This window comes from Bos indicus x Bos taurus, chromosome 1 (assembly GCF_003369695.1).
Source record: "Bos indicus x Bos taurus breed Angus x Brahman F1 hybrid chromosome 1, Bos_hybrid_MaternalHap_v2.0, whole genome shotgun sequence".
NCBI lineage: Eukaryota > Metazoa > Chordata > Mammalia > Artiodactyla > Bovidae > Bos > Bos indicus x Bos taurus.
The window spans coordinates 117076265-117089795 of NC_040076.1; positions in this window are offsets into that span (position 1 = coordinate 117076265).

Below are 13531 nucleotides of genomic sequence, written 5' to 3' on the forward strand. Positions count from 1 at the left end.
AGCATGCCCTCCTGGAGCCTGGGTGAAGATGATCCACTAGGGAGCTGGAAGAAATGTTACAAGTTTTATTTACTTTTTTTTTCTATCTTATATGTAAGAAAAAAATACGAAGCTTTACTAATAAGTGATACATGGACCAAGAGAGTACAAGTATATAATTTATAAATATACAAAAGTTGGGACTGTATGCTCAAAAGTGTTTCTCTGAATGGCATATGATCAAAAAAATGTGGAGATGACTGATCTACACATTTTCAAGATTAGGCTACATTCAGGGTTTTTTCAAATTGCTGGTTGCAACCTGCTGTTGGATGGTACAGTCCATTTAGGGAACTTTTAAAGAAGAAAAGGGCTTCCCAGGTGGCGCTAGTGGTAAAAGAACCTGCCTGCCAATGTAGGAATTGTAAGAGACGTGGATTCGATCCTTAGGTTGGAAAGATTCCCCCGGAGGAGAGCATGGCAACCCACTCCCATTTTCTTGCCTGGAGAATCCCATGGATTCCTCCTGCCCGAGAAGCCTGGCAGGCTATGGTCCATAGTGTTGCAGAGAGTCGGACATGCCTAAAGCAACTTAGCACACACGCAAAGAAGTAAAATTAAGTATACAATGTCAGAGTGCATTGCTTGTAGTAAGAATTAAGTATTGTTTTGTGGAACTCCTCAGATGAACACATGTATGAATGCTAGGTTCTGGTGTAAAATGTGTCTCCTACTGTGTGGCTTGTACTGAAAGAAAATTGAAAGCAACTGGACTATAGCACTAATGTCACCCTTGAACCAGCAGCTGCATCATGGGAGAACTTGTTAGAAAGGCAGATTCTTCGATCTCACTCCAGATTTACTGCATCAGAAAGTGGGGGTGGACCCAGGCAATCGTGTGTTCTGGGTGATTCTGCAGAATGCTAGAGTTTAGAGCCACTGGCTTAGACCATTTCTAGGCCTCATCTGGTTAGAAAACCTTAAGACTCTGTTAGATATTCATCTAAGGCAGTTCTTTTTGAACTTCCCGGTCATAAGATTCACCTGGTAATTTTAAAGTATCTCAGAGAACCTAAGTAAGCAGCTCTGGGTTGGAGCCTTGGAATCTGATTTTTAGCAAACATCTCTGGTGATTCTTGTGATCAGACAAGTTTGGGAGCTACTTTACCAAGAGATAGGGAGATTAGAAAGAGTCTGGAGAATGTAACTACTTTAGTGAACAGAAACGTGTTCTAGAGAAACAAAGTCCAAGGTTGGAAAATAAGCCATTCAAACCGAAACCAAAAAGCTAAAATTATTTCAACATTCCTAAACTGAATGAAATGACCCACCTTTCATTTTGAATCAGCTGAGACTGTGATTCTCTGAAAAGCTTGCTCTGGAGTTCTGCACAGCATTTCAACTCTAGCACACACTAGCTGTTCAAGAAGAGCTAACTGAGGGACTTGCCTCAGGTCCAGTGGCTAAGACTCTGAGTTCCCAATGCAGGGGGCCCAGGTTCAAGCCCTGATCAGGGAACTAGATCCCACATGCTGTAACTAAAGATTGTGCATGGTGCAACTAACTCCCAACACAGCCAAAAAAAAAAAACCACAAAACACCCATAAATATTAAAAAAAAGAGGTGCTAATTGTATAAACCTTTCAGGCCTACAACATTTAGTCCTGGGGTGGGAGAGGAGGGCAGCTCTGGATTCAGGAGTTTGGGGCAACTGTTGTGGGGGTGGGGATGTCCTCAAATTCCTTCGTGGTTGAACCAGACAAATTTCAAGTGCCTTGATGTGATAGGGACCCCACTTTCAAAAAGTCACTATCAAATTCGACTTAGTTTTGTTACTGCTAAAACTCAATTCCCAGTTGATTGTAATTAAAAATAAAATCTTTATAGGGTAGAAACATAATGTCTGGATATTATAAATATATTCAATAAAAATGTGTATTAAAATGTGAAAATCCTCTGACACCCCCCTCCTATTCTCAGCACCAAATCCCCAGATCATCATTGCTAACAATTTGGAGGATATTTTCTGACTTGTTGATATACATGAATGTTTTTTGACATACATACACATAACCATTAAACATCAAAAGTATTATTGATGTAATTTTTCAGCAGACTATAGACCATGGATATTTTTCTGTGTCATTCTATATCTAGCCCAATTCTTTTGAACACCAGCAGATTTTAAATGTCTAATTTGTTTTTTCAAGACTTAAACTTTTTATTTTGTATTGGGGTATGCTGTGGTGTTGGAGAAGACTCTTGAGAGTCCCTTGGACTGCAAGGAGATCCAACCAGTCCATTCTGAAGGAGATCAGCCCTGGGATTTCTTTGGAAGGAATGATGCTAAAGCTGAAACTCCAGTACTTTGGCCACCTCATGCGAAGAGTTGACTCATTGGAAAAGACTCTGATGCTGGGAGGGATTGGGGGCAGGAGGAGAAGGGGGTGACAGAGGATGAGATGGCTGGATGGCATCACCAACTCGATGGACATGAGTCTGAGTGAAGTCTGGGAGTTGGTGATGGACAGGGAGGCTGGCGTGCTGCGATTCATGGGGTCACAAAGAGTCGGACACGACTGAGCAACTGATCTGATCTGATCTGATAGCTGATTAACAATGTTGTGATAGTTCCAGGTGAACAGTGAAGGGACTCAGCCATACATACATGTGTATCCATTCTCCCCCAAAGTCCCCTCCCGTCCAGGCTGGCTTGTAACTTAAATGTTTAATTTTGGGGAAACTTATTTGATCTCAGAATACTTAAAATTAGAATGCATTTTGATTGAATATCCCCAAGTGCTCAAGGCAGACAATGTATGCTTGGATGAAAGGAGATAGCAAAACAATGTCTTCTAAACAATGTATACTGCAAGAAATGATATAAATTTAATTTATTGCATTTTAAAATCTTTACAACAGGAAGAATAATGAATGAAAAATTAAATTATCGTATTTTACAAAGAACAGATTATGCTGAGATTAAGTAAGATGTTTTTCTTTTGTTATAAAATGTGACATAAAAACAAACTAAAAGTAAAGACAGCATTTGGGGTTATTTCATCCCAAATTAGTAGCTGTAACACTGTTATGGGGGTAAAATTCGTATATGTGTTTAACATATCAGATCAGTTGCTATATGTTATTTTAAGATATCAGATCAGTTGCTATATGTTATGTAAAATTCGTATATGTGGTTAAGATATCAGATCAGTTGCTATATGTTATTTTATAATAATGAGATGTTAAAGGAATCTCATTATTAGTATGAGGACACTGTAACAAAAGTACACAAGCCATACAAACATTTTATGGTCTCCAAGTATTCTTGATTTAAATCTTCTAAAAATCCTTAATTTTGTCCTGTTGAATAGCTCTCTGCTGACTTTTCTAGAAATGACTTTACTAGAATGATGAGTATGATCATTCATTTTCGTGTTGACTTGCTCAGCAATTCTGTTCTTTTAATCTGCACAAAGCTTTTGAACTACAAATTTGTGTTCCATTGAAACTCTTTTTTCTTTCAGCCTTTAGTCTGTGAGGAGAAAGTTTGTGTATTATGTGATTAAGAATACCATAAGTATCAAACAATAACTTCAAATGTGTGTATCAGTATGAGATAAGACATGTAGCATGGAGCAGAGCCATTATCATCCAAAGAGGATGTGCAATGAGGCATTCAGAGACTTTGATACTAGGCATCGTTCTCCTGCAACTTCCTACCATTCTGGGGTAGGAAGCAACTTTAGAATTTGATGAAAGTTTATGGTTTAGGATCCAACTGTAATATATAGTAAGGGAGTAAACAAATGCTAGTAAGATGCTATAGATTTAATTTGGGGGTCAATTTTTTCTAATATCAGAATAAAACTCTTGAATCTGGATTCTTCAGCCCAGGACTCAGACCTAAGGGAGGATATTCCTTTACAGAATTTATTGAATTTATTATTTATTGAATTTATTATTAATTTATTAATTCAATTATAGCAGGTGAGGAGGAAAGGAAACATCCTTCCATAATTTTCATCAAGGCTTCATAACTTTATTTTATAGTCTACAGAAGTATTGTCTATAGACTATTTCATTTAACCCTTAGAAACACACTGTGAAACAGGTATTATTGCCATTTTACAGATGAAGAAACTGAGGCTCAGAGTGGTAAAGTGACTTGTTCACAAGGCCATTCTCTACATCTGTGTCTCTATTCCTGCCCTGCGAATAGGTTCATTAGTACCATTTTTCTAGATTCCAAATGTATGCATTAATATACAGTGTTTGTTTTTCTCTTTCTGACTCACTTCACTCTGTATGACAGACTTTAGGTTCATCCACATCACTACAAATGACCCAGTTTTGTTTCTTTTCATGGATGAGTAATATTCCATCATATATATGTACAGCATCTTCTTTATTCATTCATCTGTTGATGGACATTTAGGATGCTTCCATGTCCTGGCTATTGTAAATAGCCTGTGTTCTTAATAATTAGTAGCATTCCTGGCTTCTACCAACTAGATACCAGTAGCACACTCCCCTGCTTTGCCCTGCTTGGCCCCTGGCAAGTTATGATAACCAAAAATGATCTAGATATTTCCAAAAGTCCCATGTAGGGAAAAAACACCTGAAGTTGAAAACCACTGTATTAGGTTATAATTTGTGTGAGGAGTTAAAAAGAAAATGGAAATTCAAGGAGAAAAGGAATCATGCAATTTCTGCTTATTACAGAAGAGCCTGTTCATTCTTAGTTGATAACATGTGTATAGTCACTAAGGGATTTCAATTCTACTACTCTATATCACCATATAAAGGGAAAGCCAGTTTTCTTTAATATTCTGGGTTGAATTGCACCCTTCCCCCAAAAATATATTGAGATTCTAGCTCCCATGACACTCAAACATGACATTATTTGGAAATAGAGTCAATAAAGTTAAAGTGAGGTTATAGGGTGCGTCCTAACCCAGTCTGACTGGTGTCCTTATAAAAAAGGGAATTTAGACAGAAACAGAGATATGCACAAAAGGGAGACAATGTGGAGATGGCCACGTGATGCTGAAGGCAGAGATTGGACTGATGCAGCTACAAATCAGGGATTGTTAAGGATTGCTAGTCAGCACAGGAAGCTAGGAAGAGGCAAGGAAGGAGTCCATCCTGAGTCCTAGAGGGGGCATGGCCTTCCCAGCACCTTGGCTTTGGACTTCAAGCCTCTAAAACTAGAAGGTAATTTTTTTTTTTTTTAAGTTATCCAGCTTGTGGCCCTCTGTTATGGTAGTAGCCCTTGTAAACTAGTATATTTGTCATAAAAGTAAAACCATTAAAAACAAATACAATAAAACAAGACAATCCTCTTGAATATTATTAAATTCCAGCTAGATGCTTAGAAATCCACTAAAGACAGGCTTGAGCCACAGTTCAGTTCAGTCCATTCACTCAGTTGTGTCCGACTCTTTGCGATCCCATGGACAGCAGCGCGCCAGGCTTCCCTGTCCATCACCAACTCCTGGAGCTTACTCAAACTCATGGCCATTGAGTCGGTGATGCCATCCAACCATCTCATCCTCTGTCATCCCCTTCGCCTCCTGCCTTCAATCTTTCCCAGCATCAGGGTCTTTTCCAATGAGTCAGTTCTTTACATCAGGTGGCCAAAATATTGGAGTTTCAGCTTCAGCATAGTCCTTCCAATGAATATTCAGGACTGATTTCTTTTAGGATTGACTGGCTGGATCTCCTTGAAGGCCAAGGGACTCTTAAGAGTCTTCTTCAACAGTTCAAAAGCATCAATTCTTCAGAGCTCAGCTTTCTTTATAGTCCAACTCTCACATCCTTACATGACTACTGGAAAAATCATAGCTGTGACTAGATGGACCTTTGTTGGCAAAGCAATGCCTCCTTTTTAATGCTACGTTGGTCATAGCTTTTCTTCCAAGGAGCAAGTGTCTTTTAATTTCATGGCTGCAATCACCATCTGCAGTGATTTTGGAGGCCCCAAAAATAAAGTCTGTCACTGTTTCCCTGGTTTCCCCATCTGTCTGCCATAAAGTGATGGGACCAGATGCCATGATCTTACTTTTCTGAATGTTGAGTTTTAAGCCAACTTTTTCACTCTCCTCTTTCACTTTCATCAAAAGGTTCCTTAGTTCCTCTTTGCTTTTTGCCATAAGGATGATATCATCTGTATATCTGGAATGCAAAATAGGGCCTAAGTCAAGAGATACCTGGAGGAACAAGCAAATTTGGCCTTGGAGTACAAAATGAAGCAGGGCAAAGGCTAACAGAGTTTTGCCAAGAGAACATGTTGGTCATACCAAACACCCTCTTCCGACAACACAAGAGAAGACTCTACACATAGACATCACCAGATGGTCAATACTGAAATCAGACTGATTATATTCTTTGCAGCCAAAGATGGAGAAGCTCTATATGGTCAGCATAAACAAGACTCGGAGCTGACTGGCTCAGGTCATGAACCCCTTATTGCCAAATTCCGACTTAAATTGAAGAAAGTAGGGAAAACGACTAGACAACTTAGGTATGATCAAATCCCTTATGATTATACAGTGGAAGAGATAAATCAAGGGATTAGATCTGATAAACAGAGTGCCTGAAGAACTATGGATGGAGGTTCATGACACTGTAAAGGAGGGAGTGATCGAGATCATCCCCAAGAAAAAATGCCAAAAGGCAAAATGGTTGTCTGAGGAGAGCTTGCAAATAGCTAAGAAAAGAAGAGAAGCAAAAGGCAAAGGAGAAATGGAAAGATATACCCATTTGAATGCAGAGTTCCAAAGTATAGCAAGGAGAGATAAGAAAGCCTTCCTCAGCGATCAATGCAAAGAAATAGAGGAAAACAATAGAATGGGCAAGACTAGAGATCTCTTCAAGAAAATTAGAGATACCAATGGAGAAATTCATGCAAAGATGGGCACAATAAAGGACAGAAATGGTATGGACCTAACAGAAGCAGAAGATATTAAGAAGAGGTAGAAAGAATACAGAGAAGAACTGTACAAAAAAGATCTTCATGACCCAGATAATCACGATGGTGCAATCACTCACCTAGAGCCGGACATCCTGGAATGTGAAGTCAAGTGGGCCTTAGGAAGCATCAGTATGAACAAAGCCAGTGGAGGTGATGAAATTCCAGTTGAGTTATTTAAAATCCTAAAAGGTGATGCTGTGAAAGTGCTGCACTCAATCCTAAAAGGTGATGCTGTGGAAGTGCTGCACTCAATATGCCAGCAAATTTGGAAAACTCAGCAGTGTCCACAGGACTGCAAAAGGTCAGTTTTCATTCCAATCCCAAAGAAAGGCAATGCCAAAGAATGCTCAAACTACCACACAACTGCACTCATCTCACACACTAGCAAAGTAATGCTCAAAATTCTGCAAGCCAGGCTTCAAGGGTATGTGAACCATGAACTTCCAGATGTTCAAGCAGGATTTAGAAAGGGCAGAGGAATCGGATCATTGAAAAAACAAGAGCGTTCCAGAAAAACATCTACTTCTGCTTTATTGACTGTGTGGATCACAAAAAAGTATGGAAAATCCTTCAAGAGATGGGAATACCAGACCATCTTACCTGCCTCCTGAGAAAACTGTATGCAGGTCAAGAAGCAACAGTTAGAACTGGACATGGAACAACAGACTGGTTCTAAATCGGGAAAGGAGTACGTCAAGGCTGTATATTGTCACCCTGCTTATTTAACTTATATGCAGAGTACACCATGCGAAATGCTGGGCTGGAAGAAGCACAAGCTGGAATCAAGGTTGCTGGGAGAAATATCAATCACTCTGGTTTGGGATGGCAGAGTAGAAGGACATGAACTCATCTTCTCCTGCGAGAACTCCAAAATTACAACTTGCTCCTGAACAACCGTCAACAGGAAAATGTTGGATCCCACTAAAAAGAGATATCCCATGTCCAAGGGCAAAGGAGAAGCACCAGCAAGATGATAGGAAGGACAAAAGTGCATTTAGAATCAAACCCCATAACCAACAGAGACACTCGGAGGTCTCAAACAAGGGCTCTCCTTGTGCACACCAGGAGAACCCACAGAGACTGAGCCAGACCTGCCTTTGAGTGTTTGAGCGTCTCCTGCAGAGGTACAGGTGAGCAGTGGCCTGCCGCAGGGGCAGGGGCTCTGGGTGCAGCAGGCTTGGGTATGGCATAAGCCCTGTTGGAGGATGTCGCCATTATCCCCACCACAGAGCTGTCAGAACTTACAGAGGGCTGGGGAAACAGAGTCGTGGAGGGCACAAACAACCTTGTGTGCAACAGGACCCAGGAAAAAGGAACAGTGGCCCCAAGAGAGACTGACCAGGCTTGCTCATTAGTGTCTAGGAGTCTCCAGTGGAGGTGTAAGTCGGCGGTGGCCTGCTGCAGGGTCAGGGGCACTGAGTGCAGGCAGTGTGACCTTTGAAGAAGGTCGTCATTGTATTCATTACCTCCAGCATAGTTTGGCCTCAGGTCAACAGAAAATCGGATTAAAGATTTACTAAGTATGGTCTGGCCCATAAGAACAAGACCCATTCCCACTCAGTCAGTGTCTCCCATCAGTTCAGTTCAGTTCAGTCACTCAGTCATGTCTGACTCTTTGCCACCCCATGAATCGCAGCACACCAGGCCTCCCTGTCCATCACCAACTCCCGGAGTTCACTCAGACTCACATCCATCGAGTCAGTGATGCCATCCAGCCATCTCATCCTCTGTCGTCCCCTTCTCCTCCTGCCCCCAATCCCTCCCAGCATCAGGGTCTTTTCCAATGAGTCAGCTCTTCGCATGAGGTGGCCAAAGTACTGGAGTTTCAGCTTTAGCATCAGTCCTTCCAAAGAACACCCAGGGCCGATCTCCTTCAGAATGGACTGGTTGGATGTCCTTGCAGTCCAAGGGACTCTCAAGAGTCTTCTCCAACATCACAGTTCAAAAGCATCAATTCTTCGGCGCTCAGCTTTCTTCACAGTCCAACTCTCACATCCATACATGACCACTGGAAAAACCATAGCCTTGACTAGACAGACCTTTGTTGGCAAAGTAATGTCTCTGCTTTTCAATATGCTATCTAGGTTGGTCATAACTTTCCTTCCAAGGAGTAAGCATCTTTTAATTTCATGGCTGCAGTCACCATCTGCAGTGATTTTGGAGCCCCCAAAAATAAAGTCTGACACTATTTCCCCATCTATTTCCCATGAAGTGATGGGACCAGATGCCGTGATCTTAGTTTTCTGAATGTTGAGCTTTAAGCCAACTTTTTCACTCTCCTCTTTCACTTTCATCAAGAGGCTTTTGAGTTCCTCTTCACTTTCTGCCATAAGGGTGGTATCATCTACATATCTAAGGTTATTGATATTTCTCTCGGCAATCTTGATTCCAGCTTGTGCTTCTTCCAGCCCAGCGTTTCTCATGATGTACTCTGCATAGAAGTTAAATAAGCAGGGTGACAATATACAGCCTTGACGTACTCCTTTTCCTATTTGGAACCAGTCTGTTGTTCTCTCCCATCAGGAAGCTTCTATAAGCCTCTTTTCCTTATCCATCAGAGGGCAGACAGAATGAAAACCACAATCACAGAAAACTAATCAAACTGATCACATGGACCAGGCCTTGTCTAACTCAATGACACTATGAGCCATGCTGTGTAGGGCCAACCAAGATGGATGGGTTATAGTGGAGAGTACTGACAAAACGTGGTCCTCTGGAGAAGGGAATGGCAAACTGCTTCAGTATTTTTGCCTTGAGAACCCTATGAACAGTATGAAAAGGAAAAAAGATAGGACACTAGAAAATGAACTCCCCAGGTCAGTAGGTACCCAATATGCTACTGGAAACTTTACATTCTCCCTGACCCCCAGCCATATATAACTCCAGAAAAAATGAAGAGACGGAGCCAAAGCAAAAACAACACCCAGTTGTGGATGTTGAGTGGTGATGGAAATAAAGTCCAAAGCTGTAAAGAACAATATTGCATAGGAACCTAGAATGTTAGGTCCATGAATCAAGGTAAATTCAAAGTGGTCAAACAGGAGATGGCAAGAGTGAACGTTGACATTTTAGGAATCAGTGAAATAAAATGGACTGGAATGGGTGAATTTAGCTCAGATGACCATTATATCTACTACAGCAGGCAAGAATCCCTTAGGGAGTCCGAAATACAGTAGTTGGATGCAATCTCAAAAATGACAGAATGATCTCTGTTCGTTTCCAAGGCAAACCATTCAATATCACAGTAATCCAAGTCTATGCCCTGACCAGTAACACTGAAGAAGCTGAAGTTGAACAGTTCTATGACGACCTACAAGACCTTCTACAACTACCCGCCCCACAAGAAAAAAGATGCTTGAGCCTCACCATTTCTTTATGAAAAGGAAGAATAGTCAATGTGACACCCATGTTCATAGCAGCATTTTGGCAATAGACGAAAGGGAGAAACCCGAGTGTTCATCAATGAATAAGTAAAAAAATAAAATATGGTGTATAAACACAATGAAATATTATTCATACTTTAAACTACACCACTAATCAATCTTGAGGATATTATGCTAAGTGAAGCACGCCAGAAAGACAAATACTGTGAATGATTTCAATTATATGATGTACTTAGAGTAGTCAAATTCATAGAGACAGACAGTAGAATAGTGGTTGCCAGAGGGGTCTGGGGTCACAGAAAATGTAAAGTTTCAGTTTTTCAATATGAAAATCATTCTGTGGATGAATGGTGGTGATAGTTGCACAACCACGGGAATGAGCTTAATGCCACTGAACCATACACTTAAACAGTTAAGGGACTTGACTGGTGGCCCAGTGGGTGAGAATCTGCCTTGCAATGCAGGGGATGTGGGTTCCTTCCCTGGTCTGGGAACTGAGATCCCACGTGCCGTGGGGCAACCAAGCCTTTGAGCCACAGCTAGAGTCCTTATGCCATAATGAAGATCCACAAAGTGCCACAACTAAGACCCAATGCAGTTAAATAGATATATAAGTAAATAAATATTTAAAAAACAAAATGGAAAATGTTATAATGTGTATTTTACCACAATTAAAAGGAAAAAAATGAATAGACAATGTTAAAAGAGAGGTGTTAAAAGCACAATAGAGGTGATTAGGTCACACAAAATGGAGGTGACCTAATCACACAAACCACCAGTCCATTCTAAAGGAGATCAGTCCTGGGTATTATTTGGAAGGAACAATGCTAAAGCTGAAACTCCAGTACTTTGGCCACCTCATGCAAAGAATTGACTCATTGGAAAAGACTCTGATGCTGGGAGGGATTGAGGGCAGGAGGAGAAGGGGACGACAGAGGATGAGATGGCTGGATGGCATCACTGACTCGATGGATGTGAGTCTGAGTGAACTCCGTGAGTTGGTGATGGACAGGGAGGCCTGGTGTGCTGCGATTCATGGGGTCGCAAAGAGTCAGACACGACTGAGCAACTAAACTGAACTGAACTGAATCACACAAACTGGACATTAGTTTGCATAACTTTCTATGTGAGTGAATATAATTTTTTGCTAGATAAGTGTCTCAGTTCAGTTCAGTTGCTCAGTCCTGTCCAACTCTTTGTGATCACATGGTCTGCAACATACCAGGCCTCCCTGTCCATCATCAACTCCTGGAGCTTGCTCAAACTCATGTTCATCGAGTCGGTAATGCCATCCAACCATCTAATCCTCTGTTGTCCCCTTCTCCTGCCTTCAATCTTTCCCAGCATCAGGGTCTTTTCCAATGAGTCAGTTCTTCACATCAGGTGGCCAAGATATTGGAGTTTCAGCTTCAGCATCAGTCCTTCCAGTGAATATTCAGGAATGTCTTCCTTTAGGATTGACTGGTTTGATCCTCTTGCCAAGTGTCTACACAAAGTCATCTCACAGGGTGGAAAACTCAACCCTACATCATGTGAACTTCCCTAAAAAAGATTTAAGACATACAAAACCAGAGCCAGGACTTGAACTGTGTCCTTTGACTCAGTCTAGCACATTCCCTTATAACACAAAGGATGCTTATTTTGATAATAACACCTGGTCCTTAGTTACTGGACTCTGAACCTGGTGCGGTCTGTTAGGTAGTTTCAGTAGGAAAGTATTCTAGGGTGAAGGACAGAGAAAGAAGAAACTCTTGTATGATTGAGGTTTCAGGGAGAAACTTTCAGAGAGAGAGAGTGGCTGGGGAGAGACAGACAGGGACCAGAAAAAATAAATACATTCTCATTACAGGGCAATTGAGGAGGAAAAGTGAAGATCCCTATTGGAAAACTGCATATTGTATGCCTCTTGGAAAACTACAGTTATTTGACAGTTGTCTATTTTCTTCCTGTTTTGTTTGATCATTCAGGGGAACTGCAGCACAGGTGATTCAGTGCTAGCCGGAGACAGAAGCTTAGCAGCAGTTAGTCTAGAATTAGAAGCCAGAAAGTTGGGGATGATTTTATTAAGGGTGAATGGGAATAGTGAAATATTTTCAGATCAAATATTATTTGAAACACTGTTTTTATGCCTGGCTTGGAAGACACATTTTAAATGTAGGTTTAAAATTAGTTTGGAAATTGTCTTTAAGAGGGGATTGCATAAGTTATTTTAGATGTGGGGCCTCATTAAAAATACATTAAGGAACAATCAGATACTGTGTCTGCCAGTGTGAAGCAGTTTGAGGCACAGAGCACCAGGTAGGAAGCTTCTAGCCAACAACGTGCACTTGAATGTAAGGAGGCCCCTAGAGGTGCACTCCTGCTTATAGGAAATGGGGAGGGGAGGAGAAAGAAGAAAAGGTTAAATGATAACATTTGAACTGAGATTCGCTGTAAAAATGGGCTTCCCTGGTGGCTTAGATTGTAAAGACTCTGCCTGCAATGCAGGAGACCTGGGTTCCATCCCTGGGTCGAGAAGATCCCCTGGAGAAACACATGGCAACCCACTCCAGTATTCTTGTCTGGAGAATCCCAGGGACAGAGGAATCTGGAGGGCTACTGTCTGTAGGGTTGCAAAGAGTAGGACAGGACTAAGCGACTAACACTTGCTGTAAAGTACTTGAGTAAGGGGGGAGAAAAGTGAAAGAACTGTGCACTAGTTTCCTGTGGCTGCCATACAAATTGCCACAAACTTGATGGCTTACAATAACAGAGATGGATGTTACTGTAAGCCAGTACCAAAGATGTAATATCATCTTACATGGAGAAAGAGGTGATCAAGTTAAGGTGGGCTTCCCTGGTGGCTCAGTGGTAAAGAGGACACGGGTTTGATCCCTGGTCCGGGAAAATTCCACATGCCATGGGGCAACTAAGCCCATGTGCCAAAACTACTGAGCTAGTGCTCCAGGGGCCACGAGCTGCAACTGCTGAGCCCGTGTCTGTGTTCCACAACTGCAGAAGTGGGCACCTGGAGCACGTGGTCTGCAACACGTGGTCTAAAACACAGAAGCCACTCTAATGAGAAGCCTGCGCACTGCAATGAAGAGTAGCTCCTGCTCGCCACAAATAGAAAAAGCCCACATGCAGCAAGAAAGACCTAGTGCAGCTAAAAATCAATCAAAAAATAAATGGGTCTAATGGCAATTTTATCAAA